The sequence below is a fragment of the Condylura cristata genome, unplaced genomic scaffold, assembly GCF_000260355.1.
Source record: "Condylura cristata isolate star-nosed mole 26May11 unplaced genomic scaffold, ConCri1.0 scaffold00032, whole genome shotgun sequence".
Taxonomy (NCBI): Eukaryota; Metazoa; Chordata; class Mammalia; order Eulipotyphla; family Talpidae; genus Condylura; species Condylura cristata.
The window spans coordinates 14466655-14483003 of record NW_004567133.1 but is presented as its reverse complement, the minus strand read 5'-3'; the positions used below and the strand labels follow the sequence as shown (position 1 = coordinate 14483003).

General features: G+C 54.4%; 1 protein-coding gene across 1 annotated transcript in view; it reads left to right on the top strand.

Moving 5' to 3' along the window:
• The first annotated feature begins 6569 nt into the window (after positions 1 to 6569).
• Positions 6570 to 16349, top strand: part of SNX29 (sorting nexin 29) — a 234055-nt gene continuing 224275 nt past the window's right edge. The window contains exons 1-2 of the mRNA XM_004692119.2: positions 6570 to 6630; positions 8391 to 8443. The gene's annotated coding sequence lies outside the window, so the exon portion shown is untranslated. The remainder of the gene's footprint in view (positions 6631 to 8390; positions 8444 to 16349) is intronic.

Sequence of the window (16349 nt, the reverse complement as noted above, 5' to 3'; positions counted from 1 at the left end):
TCAGTGGGATCCAGGTGCGCGGAGACTCGTGGGACTGTCTGCCCAGCTCTCGGCTCCCAGTCTCCCCTGCCCTCACCCCTGCTTTCCCTGCTCTCTGCACTCATTTCCTGTCTCCACCTGCTCTGTAAGTCACCGGAGGGTCTGATTTGGGTTGTGCACCTGCCTTTGACCTGCTCTGGTCAGCTCTTTCTTGCCTTCTTCCATCCTCACTTCAACTTTCCTTTTCTTTCTTTTTTTAAATTTGGGATGGTAGCGTGGTAGAAATTCACAAAAACAACAGCACTGAGCTCATCGCTGGGCCGACAGTGTCAGCATCCCACCTGGCTTCTAACGTAACGAGTCAGATTTCTGCCAGGACGGCACTTTGTTTGATACTGAGTCTGCTCCCTGCTTGGCTCTGGCTGCGGACACTTGGTTGTAGGGTGAGGGCAGGTGGGAAAACCATCAAGCTGTGCTCCTGTAACACACTTGCTGCAGGTAGGTACAAGCCTGGAAATAGATACTGCGGTTTTCATTTCTAAATCTCCCTCTCTGATTAATCCCGCTAGGGCAGTAGTTGGCCAGTGACGGCCAGTGGAGTAAAGTCCTTTTGTAAGCAGCCCTGCTGATTCAGAAGCAGACCATCTCTAGCAGCAGCTTTCGAGATTCTAGTACAGAGTCGTAGTGAGAGCAGCCGTAGGAACCACAGAGCCTAAAATATTTACTGTCTGGCTCTTGATAGAAAAAGTTTGCTGATGGGACATTACAGATGCAAGTTTATTCAGTGAAAGTCAGAAATCAAAAGGTTCAAGATAACCCAGGGCTTTAAGAAAAGTGTTAATTGCGGTTCTGCAAGTCTGTGGAAGAAATTCACCTCCTCTGTCCTGTTTGTTCTGTAACAGCAGGAGGTCACATGCTCCCCAGTGCCTCCAGGTGTGATGGCGCCCCTGTCGACAATCAGTGCAGGGTGGAGGAGATGGGAACATGAGGGTGTGGCCGACTCCCCCCACCACCCCCAGTTGTGCCTGGGGTGGCGATCACAGTGGGGGCTGGATGCTCTTGAGAAGGAAGAGCTGCAGGATAGAGCAGCAGCATAATGGGGTGTAGCTGGACAGGCATGTGGGAGCACAGCATGGCGGTGTTCGTTGAACTTGGGGAGATTCCATTGTCTTTGTTGGCCGTAGGAGTTATGTAGCGGGGAAGAAAAAAATTGAAGATGTGGGAAAAAGATAGTCACTGGAGCATGTCCTTGGGCTAGTGGAAGGAGGTGAATTCCCAGCCCAAGTGGAGATGTAGGTGACTTTGCCTCTGTCCTCTCAGGAGCTCTATTTGGTCATCTGTGAGAGGGTGATAACAAATTCAGCTTAGGGCAGAGTCCCTGCAGCACTGTGCGTGTTTCGGGCTAGATAATTCTTTGCCGCGGAGGGTGGTGGTGGTGGGGTTGACCTGTGCTGTGTAGGTGTCTGCAGTCTGCCCCTGGACACCTGCCCCTGGACACCTGGACGCCTCCGGGTTGTGCTGAGATGCTGCAGGCGCTGCTAAGTGCCCCGTGGAGGTGAAACCTCCCCGGCGGCAGTGGCTGAGCGCCCCCCCACGTGGCCTCCCTGAACACTGCTGACTTGAGTGCACGTGTTTCCTGCTCGGGCCCTGGCTGATGCAGAAGTCAGGGACCTCCCAGCGTGGGACAGGCTGTCCCGGCAGAATCAGCAGAAAGACGAAAGGGCAGAGAGTGTGGGTGGCTACAGGGTGCTCTCTGGACTCACTTGTCCCACCTTTTGGGCTGACCACAGGAGTCCCTTTGGTTCGGGATGTTATGCTTCTTAGCTGCCTGCTGCAGTCTTTCCCATGAAACTTTATTTTAGTGAGGCAGAGTTCAAACAGAATAAAAGTACTTATGCTTTTGATAATGATCAAAGCAGTGAACAATTATGCATGACATATTTAACAGTTATAAAAAGCAAGTGAGCATTTTAAAGTGAACAAGTCAGTGGCATTTAGTACGTTGGCCACCACCTTGCAACTGCCATCTTATCTAGTGATCGAACATTTCCTTCACCTCAAAGGGAATCCCTGTGTCTACGAAATAGTTGTGTTCTATCTGTGTGGATTCACCTGTTCTAGTCCTTCCTGGCTTTTAAAAACACAGCTCAAGTTCTACCTTTTCAGTAGGTCCTGGCCCTCAGCAGGATGGCAGTGTGGGCAGACCTCGTCTGAGTCAGGGAGACCCCTGTGTGGGGAGGTGGGGGGCATACCCGGCTCCCTTGTGCGTGGCCTTGATGGTGTGACCTCACCTCCTCTGGGTTGACCTCCAAGGCTTCTTACTGCAAGGATCAAGCAGGGAACAGACACAGAGTGCCTGTGACATCCCCCACATACTGGGGGACCCTTGTTTTTACCCCCAAGGGTGGTGACACCCAAGACTGCATTGGTTGCCTTTAAAACGCTCTGGACAGAAGGTAGCCTGGCGGAAATCCCTCTTGGAGCCAGAGGTCTTGATGTCCCCGGGGTAGAGCGTGGTCAGCACAGTAACAGTGGCCAGCGTACAGTCTTGGCAGCTACTAGGCTCTGCTCTGTGGGCAGCTACACACTCGCCCCTTTGTTAGACTTGGGGGGCAGCGAGGCGAGGAGCTTATCGCATACCTGGGCTAGCGGAGTCAGGCTGGCCCCTTCTTTTCTTGTTAATGCCCCAATGCTGGGGGTATTCTGGGTGTCTGCGTCCTACCTCCTCACCTGCAGGCCCTCCCATTCTTAACCTCCACCCTGCCTGCCAGGAGGCCCCTGAAGCCTGAGATTTACAGAAATGAATGTAGAGTCCTAAGGTTTTAGAACCTCAAAGACAGAGACGGGGCACCCGGGGCCAGGTCGCTGAGCTGCACTTGCACATGTGATTTCGGGGCCAGAGACCCCACACTGGCACACCCCTCCCCTTGGGGGTGTCCGGGGGGGCATTCCCTGAAGTGCCTTTAGTTTCTGTTTTGATGGTGGTCGCTTTGGCTTGTTCCCCTAGTCGATGGCGTGCGCGAGGGCTGTGCCGGAGAAGGAAGGAAGTGGGAAGCTGGGGCTTCACCCAGCAGTCCTCCCGCGCCGCGGCGGCAGTTGTCCCTGCGGGCTGGTGAGGGTGTGAGTGAGCAGTCAGCAGACGGCAGGGCTGAGCCAGCTCTTCTGTGGGGCGAGCCAGGGTGAGGCCTTGTCCTCTCTGAGCCTCGCAGCCCTGGAGGGTGGAGCCTTGTCCTTTACTGGTTAAAACCCCCCCTCAGGGCAGGTCCAGCAGGTGGACAGGGCCTCTCCTCCCCCTTGGTGGCTGCTGTCTTTGAGACGGGGCATTCCTTAGTTGCTGTCACTGGGTGAAGGGAAGAACGAGATGGCGGGTCGACGGCTCCCCCTGCCTGTCTCCACAGAGCCCTCTGCCTCGACTGCAGACCCGGGTGGGCGCTCATGCAGAGAACAGGCCCCAGAAGGGAAGTGACGGTCTGTCACGGCCTGCAGCCTGGCCAGCAGGAGGACTCATACTTGTGACTTCCTACCCAGTGTCCCCTCCAGCATGCTTCTCTGTGTCATAGTTCACAGTGCTCCCGAGGCCACCTGAGCGCCTCCACCCTGCAAGGAGGCCCCTTCCCTACATGCTGGCTCAGGGCTGGGGTGCCCACAGGCGCTCACCGTGGCGGGGGCGGGGGGGCTCCAGCACACTTCTCACTGTAGCGTGATCGCAACCTTGTGTATGGTGGCTGAGCCTGCACAATCTCAGGTTGTTTCTGTGTGGAGAAGAGGCCTTTTCCCCACCCTGAGGAGGGGCTTTGCAAGGTGAGGCACTGACTGCATCTAGACAAAGCAGCAGAGCAAGACGAGGCACAGTTTTCGGGCCTTGCATCTATCGGGAAGGGTGGGTGCCAGGTGCTTGCCATTCAGGTCAGGGGAGCCAGATCTTGGCATCACCTGTGTCAAAGACAGCATCGCAGGCCCCCCCCATCCCCCCAGACCTGCTGGTCTCTAACAAGACCCCAGGAGACTCGTGTGCGCAGAGAAGCTTGAGGATTATTGCACCAGAGGAGCAGAAGTGCGTTGATGGAAATGTAAAATTTTCTGCATGCATTTTTCCTGACTTTTTTTTTTTTTTAGATTTATTTATTTATGCACACAGAACTGGGGTACAGGCCAGAGGTGCAGGGGTGGTGAGAGGATTCACCTGAGACAGAGTGCAGAACAGAACAGGCAGATGAATGAAGCGCACTGCTGAGGGGAGCAGTGGGCGGGTCAGGAGAGGTCTGCCCGCCTTGTGGGTCACCTCCGGGGCGGGGATCGAACTCATGCTGAAGCGGCTGTGGCCAGTTTGCAGTGCTGCATCCTAACCCGTTGCACCAACAGCGAGGGCCTTTTTCTGACCTTACTGACTTTTTATTGTTTTTTCACATGAATTACTTCTCTGATCAGAAAAAATAGCATTGGCGGGGGGTGCAGGCCTTGGTAAAAGGCAGACAGCAGCCTGACGTCCCCGTTCTGGGCCGGAGAGAGACGAGCAGAAGCTGACCCCTGTGCTAGACGCAGGCTGGGGAAGCCGGTGAGGACCTCAGGCAGGCAGGCCCTCAGCCATCCTCTTTGCCTCAGCTTGGCCTTTGTCTGGTGGGAACGACGGGCAGACTGTCCTTTCTAGAAACCTCTTCCAGCAAAAAGGAGCAGCGACGGCCCTCGGGAAGGCGGCCGCATACCGGGTGTCCGTGGTGTCCGTCCAGCTGGAGCAGGGCCCCAGTCCCGGCAAGTGGGGCCCAGATGAGAGCAGCGCCTGCCCTCCCTCTGGCCCCCGAGGTCTGTGTGACCCCCTCGCCCCCCGCTGCTCTCCCTCCCTCAGGTCCTGGAGGCCCCGGGGGCCAGGTGTGCTCGTGCTCCGGCCGCTGCCCGCTGCTAGCTGGCCGCCCAGCTCCCAGGCTGCGCCTCCCCTCTATAAAGGACTCAGGTGTGTGCCGGCCTGGGGGCTGGCGACCCGGCCCCCCAGCCCCCTCCTTCCGCTGCACCGTTCGCCGTCTTCCTGGTCAGCCGCCCGCGTCCTCTGCTTCGCTCTTGGTGCCACCTGGCCGCGTCTTGCTCCCGCAGCAGGTGGTCGTGCCTTTAGCCCTGTCCCGCACGCTGCCCGCACCCAGCACGCGGAGGCCTGCAGTGCTGAGGGCTCGGGGCACGCGGCTGCTTGTCCTCTCGGGGTTCAGCTTCCCCGCCCTGGTTTGGGGACCTGAGACTGGTCCTGTCGCTGGTGGGGGACGGTAAGGCCGCCATGATGCGGCAGAGCAGGGGAACTGCGGCGGCTGCTTCCCTCTGGCCCTGAGGGGACTCGGGCAGTGGGTCCCTGACTGTCTGCGGGTGCTCCCTGGGGGCAGCCCTTGTGAGGTGCTGAGAGCTAGATGGGGCCTGGTGTGACGCAAGGCTTGCAGTGTGGGGCGCCCGTGTCGTGACGAGGGCGCGCCTGCTCTGAAACGACTGCCCTGTGTCTGTGTCTCCGGTCGCTGACCACGCGTGTGCCCGGCACTCCTTCCGAGGACTGTCTGCCTGGGGCCAGTGATGTTGCCCCAGACGCTGCTAATGGGCGTCGTGGGCTGTAGGCTTGAGTGGACGGGAGTGTTTTCTGTTGCCTGGAGAAGCCCCTCGCAGGGTGGTGGCTGAGCCTGGGGCCCCACTGTGGGGAGGGAGGTGCTCTCTCGTGCAGGCCCAGCAGCAGAAGGCCCTGAGGCCTGGCGTCTATCCCGCGGCCTGGCCCTGGCTTGCTGCGCTTGGTCACAGGGCACCACTCGGCCTCTACTCGGTGTGTTTGTGGTGGAGGCAGGAAGGACGGATGGAGGAAGGCAGCTTCCCTGACAGCTGGGGCTCCCTGCCGCCAGCTGGCCGGGGACAGGATGCTGGAGCTGGTGGTGAGCAGCGAGCCGCGCCCCTGCCTGGGATGCTTCCCTGCCGAGTTAGCCCCCAGCTCTGATGTGGGCACTTTCCGGGCGCCTTTGTCGCCACAGCGTTGGTCCCTGTGCTGCTGGCATTTAGCGGGTTGGGGGCTGTGGGCTGCTAAGTCTCCCGGATGCACAGGGCAGCTCCTACCGCAGAGCTCGACACGCTGGACGCGGCCCTTCTGGACACGCTCTCTAGACCGGGCGATGGTTAGCTGCTTTCCTGGGAGGCGAGGGCAGGCGAGTGGTCAAGGTTCATTGTAGTGAAGGGGATCCTTGGCATCCAGTGTTGTTACTGATTCATTAAAAAAAAATAGGCCTATTTATGCACACAAGAACTGGGGTACAGGCCAGAGGTGCAGGGTGGTGAGAGGCTTGACCAGAGACAGAGTGGGGAGCAGAACTGGCAGATGGACTGAAGCACCCTGCTGAGGTGTGCTGCGCCCTGTGGGTCACCTCCCTGGCCAGGGATTGAACTCCGTCCTGCAGGAGCTGCCCATAGCTTCATAGTGCTGCGCTCTAACCCATTGCGCCACCAGGGAGGGCCTCTGGTTCCTGATTCATTAAAGAGATGCCCGGTGCTGGTTGAGATGCCCGATGCCACACGGCAGAAGTTCCAACAGAAGGCTCATGTCAGGGAGAACTAATTGAGCTTCGTTGCATTTTAGGATCACAGAACAATGACCTGAAAAGACAGTGCCTGCTGGAGCGGCTGCTGGATGCAGTGAAACAGGTGGGAGCAGAGCTCGCATGTGCCTTTGGGGTCGGTGACAGCCAGCAGCAGTGCTTCAGCCCCGTAGACACTCTCCCACCACTGTCTGGGGACGGTGAGGCTGGTCGCCCCCCTAGCAAGGGACCGAGAAGGAGGTGGCAGAGCCAGGGCAGGAGGGACCCAGGCTCTGGGGAGGCCCCTTTGACCTGACTTCCAAAGTCTTGTTTCCAAGCCTCCGCTTGGAACCTCTTCCAGGGCCAAGGTGGTGGCTTGGAGCTGGGGCCACGTGAGCCCGGAGCAGAGGCGGGAGGAGTGAGACCGGGCCGAGGAGGCGCGTCTGCTGACAGCACGCGATCGGGATCCTCCAGGAGCCCTGTGCCGCCGCTGGCCCGGCATGGGAGGGGCTTTGACATGAGGCGGCACTAGTTAGCGTTCTGTCCTGCACGCAGTGAGGTGTGCTGGGCCTCGGCAGCGTGCGCTCCACGAGCCCTCCCCCACCCGGCCAGGCAGTTCCACGGTACAGACGGAGAAACCAAAGGTCAGAAGACCCAGTCACGGGCAGAGCGGGGCGCGCCTGGGAATTCTAGCCGCCCACATTTGGACAGGCCTGACCATGGCAGTCACAGTACTGGGAGATATGGCCATAGAAGTGGGTGCTGCGTGCCAGAGGGTTTAAGAGCTGCCCAAGCCCCGAGGCACCCTGGCCTCATGTCCGCACCCTGTGGGAGCCGGAGGACCTCACCTGCCTCGTGCGGGCTCCTCTTCCCTGTAATCTGCTCACTCATCTCCACAGTGGGGGAAACTGGTCTGTTAAAGCAGGTGCGGAGCTTGGCCAGCGCCTGGTGCATAGAAAATCTGGAATCCACATTATGAGTTTCTTTGGTCTTTGCCCCAGAAATGGAAAATGTAAGCTGAGGAGGCAGGGCAAACTACTTTGAATGTAGCAGTTTAAATAGAGATAAGTGGAACTCTGCGCACACCTGCTGCTGTGTTGTTTGTTGTTGTTACGGGTGTGTGTATGAAAGCTTATATGCACCGTTACGAAGACCAGCTTTATGCAGGTATACGCCGCGTGCAATCAATAAAGCCATTTTAAGAGTGCGCTGCCCTGCGTCTTGACAGATGTATCATTTGGGGCACTACATTCTTCTGTCTGTGTCAACGCAACGAATGCAGTGAGCTTGCAGACTGCTGCCCACGGTGGAGATTCTGTGCCCTTAAAAGAGGGCAGTGGACCGCGCTGTCGGGTGTCCAGTCTTGTGACTCGCACCGTGTAACTCACAGTGGTTAAAATGCTCCGTGCCCCGTTGTCTGCGTGGCGCTCCCCTCCCCGTGGCCCGCTGGTCACTCGACACAGCCCGCACGCTTGTTTAAGGCCCATTTATGCTGACCTAACTTGTAGCCTGTCCCGACAACTTTGGGGTTCTGTCAGAGGGGCCCATCATCACAGATTTGTGGAAGATGTAATATTGCTTTTTAAGAGCACAGTGTTGGAGACACTCAGCTGCTGGCAGAAGGCGCTTCTAGATAATTTGCAGAAGGCGGTGTGCTTTCTGTTTTCCTCTTAGCATTGTTTACCCACAGGCTCACTTCTGTAGAAGAGGAGACAAGGGCTTCCTGTCAGTGGCTGGGAGGCTGGGTGTCTATCCCTTCGGTCTTGGGCTGACTCCCCCGGGGGCAGCCGGGGGGCTGTGTCCCCTCTGAGCCTGCAGCCTCATGGGCTATTGAGTGGTGGGGGGGTCCCCATCCTCCAGCTGATCTCTGCTTCTTTTTCCACGCAGTGTCAGATTCGCTTTGGAGGGAGAAAGGAGATCGCCTCAGACTCCGACAGCAGGTAAGCCTGGCACTGCTCAGACGGCTCACTGTGGAGAGCAGACGGGCAGGGAGCAACGACCTGTGTTGTCTCTGCCTCGCGCAGGATTATGGGTGCCTGGTGGCCCCTCCACCTGGGACCTGTCTGAGTGTTTCCAGTTTCTCCTAATTCTCCTTCTGGGCTTCTGTTCTGAGGAATTACCTGAAATACCTTCTGTATAACATACATAACATTTCAGGGGACTACGATAGTGAAAACTCAGTGATGTAAAATGCCCACCGCTTGGGGGACAGTGTGTGTTCGTGGCATGAGGTGGCACGTCACCTTTAAAAGTGCTGTTCCTGGCCTCCCTGGCGACGCAACAGGTTAGGACTCAGCACTGCAAGCTCACTGCAGCTGCTTCTGTGCTGGTTCGATCCGTGGCCCAGAGGTGACCCACAGGGCGCGGCAGACCTCTCCTGACCGCCCGCTGCTCCCCTCAGCAGTGTGCTTCATCGATCTTCCTGTTCTGCTCCCCGCTCTGTCTCTGATGAATCCTCTCACCGCCCCTGCACCTCTGGCCTGTACCTCAGCTCTGTATGCATAAATAAATAAATAAATCTTAAAAAAAAAGATGTCCCTACGGAATTTGTTTTAAATGAAAAAATGCTGTGGCAGCAGTTTCAGAATTGGAACTTGCAATAGCAGTAGAACAAACAGACAAAAAAATTTCCTGGCTGCGGGAGGAGAGCTCCAGAGTGAAGTGTGGAGCCAAAAGCCACGTGGACGGGGGGGCCCCAGCACCTCCAGACAACAGCAGTGTGGGGGCTCTCCAACTCTGAGCGCCTTCGTATGTTTTACTGTGATCATATGTTTTTTCATCCTTAAAAATAATTGCCACTGACCTAGGCCTCGGAAAGGCTCCGCATAGCTTATGTAACCTCGGCCGGCAGGCGCTGGGAAGGTTTTGGCCAAGGTGAGAGCTCACAGGCACCGCTGGAGATGGTGGCGGAGTCACTCCCAGCTGATTCATCTCTGCAGCATGTGTGGCAGGAGGAACTCATGGAAGGAAGGAAGGGAACTGGCGGGCCGGAGTCTTCTTGCCCCGGATGGACGCTAGCATCTCCCCCCCCACATCCTCCCCACCGCCCTCTTCTCTGCCTCCCTCTTCTCCGCTCGCTCGTTCTTCTGTGACCCTTTCCCAGCCTGAGAGCAGTGCTGGGGGAGAACCTTCTACCAGGCCCTGGGCTGTTGGAAGCTGACAGACGTTGCGCCCTCCCTGACGCTCTGCCCTTTGCTGGTCCTCTCTCCGCAGTAACACGGTAAGGGCCAGCTCATCGGCTGTCTGCCGCGCTGGCTGCTTTAGCTCATCTCCATCTCCCATCTCTGTGACACCAGCTCTTCGCTGATGTCCTTGCGGTCCCGGTCGCGAGGGGTCGCCAGCGCCTAGAAGCAGCTCTGACGAGCATGGGCACCGCTCCCCACCACAGTCAAGTGTGGACATGCCAGTGCCAGCACAAGGCTGGCGAGCTGCGAGGCCAGCGGGTGGCTGCTCCAGCTCTTTGCCTCTCCGGGTTCTCTGCCTCTCCGAGTTTGCACGATCACGTGCCCATCGCACATGTTCCCAGGGTGTGTTTGCCGTGGTACGTCAGTAGACCGAGCGCCTCAGCTCTTCCTGAGGGCCTGTGCGGGCCTGGCTCCGGTCAGCACAGGTGAGTCACTTCAAAGGTCCACCTGCCTCAGAATCACCTGGAGGCTTGTTAATTCACAGTGCACATCTGCTTCCCGCCTGGGTCTACTGAGTTGTGTGCGCACGCACTCTGGGCCGCTTCCTCCTCCCTACCCCATAGCAGTCATTTCCTGACAGAATCCATCTCCAAAAACTAGATATCATGGCCTCATACAATACAGTTTCCTGCTGTAACTTTTAGTAGCTGCATCTTCTACTTCATGGTGGAATTCGTTCGAGAAATTGATTCCTTCCTGACTGCGGTGTTTGTGGCAGAGAGTTGCTCGCTGCCACTCACCGTGGTGACGGTGCGTCTCCCGGCTCCCGTCCTCCTTGTTCACGTTGGCTCTCAGTCTTTGGGGTGGCCTCAGGAGGAGAAGCTGAGAGAGGCAGAGGTGGGAGTTGGATTCTGGTTTCTCGGGCACCGAAGTCTGTTCTCTCTATTGCCATTGCAGAGGAGATGTGCAATTCCCTTAGCCGGCTCCTTCTCAGCATCAAAGCCTTCGTCTTACTTTGAAATGTGTTTGGCCAAGGGTGGTGGCACGTTCATGCAGGAAAACCACGTCATCCGTCTCCTGTAGGGACGTTTAACCTCAAGAGGGAAAAGCAGAGAGCTAATGAAAAAGAAACTGGCCAGATCTGAAGAGGCGGCTGCGCAGCTCTCCCTCACCCTGACTCCAGCTTCGGCCAGGGTGTTCTGCAGTCCCCTCAGGTCTCCCAGCCTTGGCGGCCACCAGGCCCCTCGTCTCCCAGAGCCCCGTGCTCCAGACGGCGCCTGTTCCTTCTTGTCCTGCTCTCTGCGTGAGAGCATCTGCAGAAAGGAAGCTCTTCACTGGCCTCTCTGGCTGCTGGGAAAAGACCAGCATCCCCAGACTTAGAAATAACAACCCGAGTTGGGGGGCAGCAGGGTGAGGTGGGTTTGGGGCTCGGAGTTAGAATCCTGGTGTCGAACGTCCCGCGCTAGGTGGTGGTGGCACCTCAGGCGTGGCAGTGAGTTCTCAGGGGTCGTGCCTCAGTTGGCCTGCGGCCTCAGACCGAATTTTAATGTCGTATTTGTCAGTGGCTGGTGAGAACAGCTTTGGTCCACGGGACCGTCGAGAAGCGCTGTCGTCATCGCCTTCATGACGGCGGCCGGCGGCCAGTGGCCAGGGCGTGGCGTGTTGGCTCTGGCGTCAGACACATGCACCTCCGAGCCCTCCACAGTTCACCAGTTGCCAGCTGTGTGCTTTGGCCTCAGCTTCCCTGGGTCTCTGCTGCCCCGTCTGGAAAAATGCTGTGACAGTAATGATGCCCAGTCCTGAGGTTGTGTGAGGGCCAGCACGCCCAATACCAGCTTGCTGACGAAATACATTTTCTTTCTATGACTGGAGGTCCTAGTGTTTCGGCTGATCTGGGATCCAAAGGCTGGGTGATCAGTCCCCCACAGAATGCATATCTGGGTGTGGGTTGCTGTGTCACCCTGGGGTGCCAGCCGCACCAGGCCACTGCTGTCCTCAAGGGTCACGGTGTGTGACAATGACCTGTGGCAGTCATCACGTGGTGTAGGTGTGGGGGTGAGGAGGGCCTGCAGTGGTTGGGTGGGCGAGGTGGGGGCAGCGGGAATGGCAGCGGGAATGGCAAAGGCTAGGGATGTGGTGGGCGTGGGGGGGGCACATCAGGGAGGGTCCCCTGTATGTTGGGAGATTGGCTGGAAAGTTTGTCGCTGCTTCTTTGCTGCCATGGCCAGTGTTTGAAGTCTCTCCGTTAGGGCGTTATTTCCTCTGCGAGGGCTATCTTTATACACTTTTCCTTCATACTTTTTGCCATCTGTCTTGCGTCTGAGCCAGAGATTGGCTTGAGGTGGCATTTCGAGGCCCTGAGTACTCTGTCCTACGTACGACCATCAGGGAGATGGGCTGGAGATCTTTTTCTTGACACTTTGAAATGAGCAACCGAAACATGCTGATCTATGTTCCTCCTAAAACCAGACCAAGCACAGCCTGCTCATAGTGGTGGGTGGGGAAGTAGGTAACAAAGGTAATGGCGGAGTCAGAGCCCCATTTCAGGAGGAGAGCTGTCGGGATGCCAGGGGAGGGGTGGAGAGGGGTGGCTTCTGGGAGGTGGCTCTGCCTGGCCGCCCGGAGGGCTGCACGGAGGTGGTGGTGGCCAGCAGGGAGGGGAGCACTGAGACGCCTGCAGCTGATTCTGGAAGCCTGAGCGACGGCTGTGTGCGGGGCGGAGTCCACTCGCGCTGACTCTGAGGTGTGGCCAGCGGTCAGGGCAAGTGTGTGCTGCTTGTCATTTTTGTGTTTTTTCAGACCAGCTTTCTGTGCGGAGTTTCCTTTCTCTCTCGCTGTGGACGGAGCAGATTGGGAGGTCCAGGGCCACCGGCTTCACGGTCCTCTGTTCCCTCCTTCCGCACTTACCCTGCGCCCCTCAGGACCCTGGTTCTCCATTCTCTTCCCTTTTCCTTTAGCAGCTCCTTCAGCTGATTCCTTCTGGCTGCTGGCTCCTGAGTGACACGTAAGCACCTCACCCACCAAGAGATCTAGCTGCGTTTGTTCTCTGCAGCCTACCTGCCTCCCAGAGAAGGCAGGTCGTGGGTTTAGATCAGTGGCTTTGAAAATGGTCAGAAAGTATGATTTCACCTACTTCAAATTGGTTATTTTTTACATTTCTGATTCCTCAAGAAGAACGTACATTTCTTTTTACCTTCTTGTCTACCATCCTCAAACCTTCACCCTAATAGTGGCTTGAAAACTGCTCACTGCCTTGCGAGTTTTCACCCTTGTCAAGCTGGCATTTTCACCTTTGCCAAGCTGGCGTTTTCCTGGCCTCTTTTTTCTCCACCACATCCTTTTGTCCTTCCCTCTTATGTTAGTGGTCAAGAATCACTCTGTTTTTCTCTACCCTCATAGAGTCATTTCCATATACAATATACAAATATAGCCACACACACAGGTTTTACAAATTGAATCCTACATAATGTTCTGCGTCCTTATTTCTTCTCCTGGGACAACTCTGTTGAAACCTTTCCAAGTTGCAGTTCTAATAACTTTTCCTAAAAGCCTGCGTTCTACTGCTGACGCAGGCAAACCATGGGAGGCAGGAATTGTTTCCAAGTGTCGCTGCTATGGGTAATGAAGCAATAGACATCTGCAGGGTCTTTCCTCTTATTTTTATTTTATTTTGTTATTTTGTTTTCCGTATATCATTATTTCTTTGGTGTAGAATGCAGGAGTTGGGTTGCTGGGTTAGAAAGCATATGTTTTTTTTTTTTTTAAAGATTTATTTATTTGTTCATACAGAACTGCGGTACAGGCCAGAGGCTCAGGGGTGGTGAGAGGCTTCACCAGAGACAGAGTGGGGAGCAGAACAGGCAGATCGACGAGGTACACTGCTGAGGGGAACAGCGGGCGGGTCAGGAGAGGTCTGCCGTGCCATGTGGTCACCTCTGGGGCAGGCGGGTATTGAACTCATGCGGAAGTGGCTTTAGATTCTCAGTGCTGTGCTTTAATCCGCTGCGCCACCAGGGAGGGCCAAAAAGCATATGTTTTTATTTTTACAATCTGTGGTTAGATTTCTTCCTAAATCTTTCTAGTTGAAGTTCATGAGAGGGCCTTTTCTTTCTTGCTAATGGTGGTCTTGATTATTGTTTTGAAGTTTTTTCAATATTAGGGGTGGTAGTTCACTGTCACTTTCATTTGTTTCCTGATTGTTTTTCTCAGTTGAGCAAAGCACCTTGTATATATATATTTGCCTTTTTTCTTAGTGGCATACTTGTTCCTTGGGCATTTTGTGAGAACTCTGAATAGTAGGGTACTTAGTCTGTTTTCTGCACTGCCAATAGTTTTGCAGTGCTGTCTGTCCATGACCTTTGTAAGCGCAGATAATAGCATCTATTATAATGCAGCGAAACTTTCCGAGGGCCTGCCGGTGTCTGGGTTGTCACTGTTTTCAGGAGGTCTTCTCTGAGGTAGAAAGAGTATGTGTGTGGGCTTCTTAATTTTCTTATGAGCTTTTTATTGTTTGCTGTTAAACCTTGACTCCATCTGGAATGTTTTTTGTGTTGTCTGTGGTTTTAGACATGGGTCCAGCTTTGGGGTTGCCCTCTCTCTCACACATCTTCTGGCTCTTTGTCTCTGGGCTGCAGTCTCCTTTCACTGCCTGCCCTTCGTGCAGAGGGAAGGCGCTCCAGGCCAGAGCAGTGAGCTGACTGTCTTTGGCCCAAAGAGGAGTGTGGGAGACTCTGAGGATGAGGGCCCTGGCCTCGGCTTGGCTCTTGTTCTCCTCCCTGGGTGAGTTTCCTGACCCAGTTGGTGGTAAATGGTGCAAGTAATTCCTTTGATCTTCCTGCCTCTGGAGTTGTTTTGTCCATGGCTAGAAGTTTATCCTTATTTCTCTTTAGTCTTGTAGTCACTGTGTTAGTGCTACAAGATAAATAGCCCGTTCTTGCTTATTGGAATTGAAGTACCACGATGGTTATACATGCACTATGTCCTGGGCCCTCCCTGACGGTGAAAAGGGTTAAGGTGCAGCACAGTGGAGCTGTTCACGGCCCCTGCAGCACAGTTCGATCAGGCCAGGGAGGGACCCACAGGGCGCGGCAGACCTCTCCTGTCTCCCCGCTGCTCCCCGCAGCAGTGTGTTTCTGTCATTCTGCTTGTTCTGCTCCCCACTCTGTCTCTGGTGAATCCTTTCACCCCCCTGCACATCTGGCCTTACACACTAGTTCTTGTATGCATAAATAAATAAATCTTAAGAAAATATTTCCATATTTATGAGGATGTTTGGGGCTTCTTTATATTTTTCCATTGGTTTATTTATCCCTGTATCCAAAACCTCACTACGCCAGGTTCCTGTGATTTTTACTGGAATTATATTAAGTTTATTCATTAAATTGGGAAGAGCTGACATTTTGGGAATATTTTTATTTTAATAAATCTTTCCATTCAGGATGATGGACATGTAAAATACAAAGTGACGATTCCAGGAACTGGCAAAATGTGGGGTGACTGCAGCTCTCACACGTTGTTGCTGGTGCCAAAATGTGTAAAAGTGCTTTGAAGACATTTGTTGACTTCTAGTTAAGCTGAATGCACATGTACCATATGACTCAGCAATTCAGTTACCAATTAACCGAAAATAAATAAATAACTATATGTATATTGCACCAGAGAAGCTCAAACTGAAAAACAAAGCAAAACAAAACCAAAAAACTCCCAGGAACACCAAATCCAACATTCCTTTCATTGTGAGCTTAATACTGTTTTTAAAAGATTTATTTTTATTTATGCATACAAGAGCTGGGGTACAGGTCAGAGGTGCAGGGGGGTGAGAGGATTCACCGGAGGCAGAGTGGGGAGCAGAATAAGCAGACTGACTGAAATCCACTGCTGAGGGGAGCAGCAGGGAGACAGGAGAGGTCTGCTGCGCCCTGGGGGTCACTCCCTGGTCAGGCGTTGAACTTGTGCTGCCATGACCGGCCATAGCTTGCTAGTGCTGAGATTTAACCCCGGAACCACTAGGGAGGCCCTGATGTTAATACCTTTTAAAGAAAATGTTACTGTCTTCTTCACAGGACTAGTATCTTTCTTGTTAAAAAAATGTGGTTTTTTAAACTTTCTTACTATTAGGAATGAAATTCTCCCTATTTTGTCTTATGAAAGAAGTGAACTTTTAATGTTATGTTTTTTTTTATTATAGGATTTTTCTATTTGTGGCTTATGATCATTTGTGTATTTTTTTGTGGCCCTGCTTTTCTTAACCTTATAACCTAGAAGAAGTGCTCCTGCTAGTGCTGTATAAACATCTTAAATAGTGGAATGACTTCCTCACCATTAATTTATTTTATCTTTTTTCCCCTTTGGCTCCTAAGTTCTATTAAAGGGCTCATGCAAAATAGTCTAGATGGACGAGCTTTAATTCTCACCTTCCTCCTCCTTGTCATCGTTGTCATCCTCATTCACCTGGAGGCAATTTAGAGATACCCTTTACTGTTAGCAGCTACCTACCAGCAGTCACATAGATTATTTTCTACCAAATGCGTGTGGGTGACACATTTCAGACACCTGTTAGAAAAAGCCACCTCAGAAGTCGCGGTGATCTCACTCCCGCTCCGGCCCTCCCTCACGGCCCCTCTGCGCTGATGCCCAGCCTCCCTGTTCACTTTGAGTCTCTCCTGAGCCAACTGCTCAGATGGGCCTTACCCACAAGTCCATCTCCCCTGGCATAGAGGCA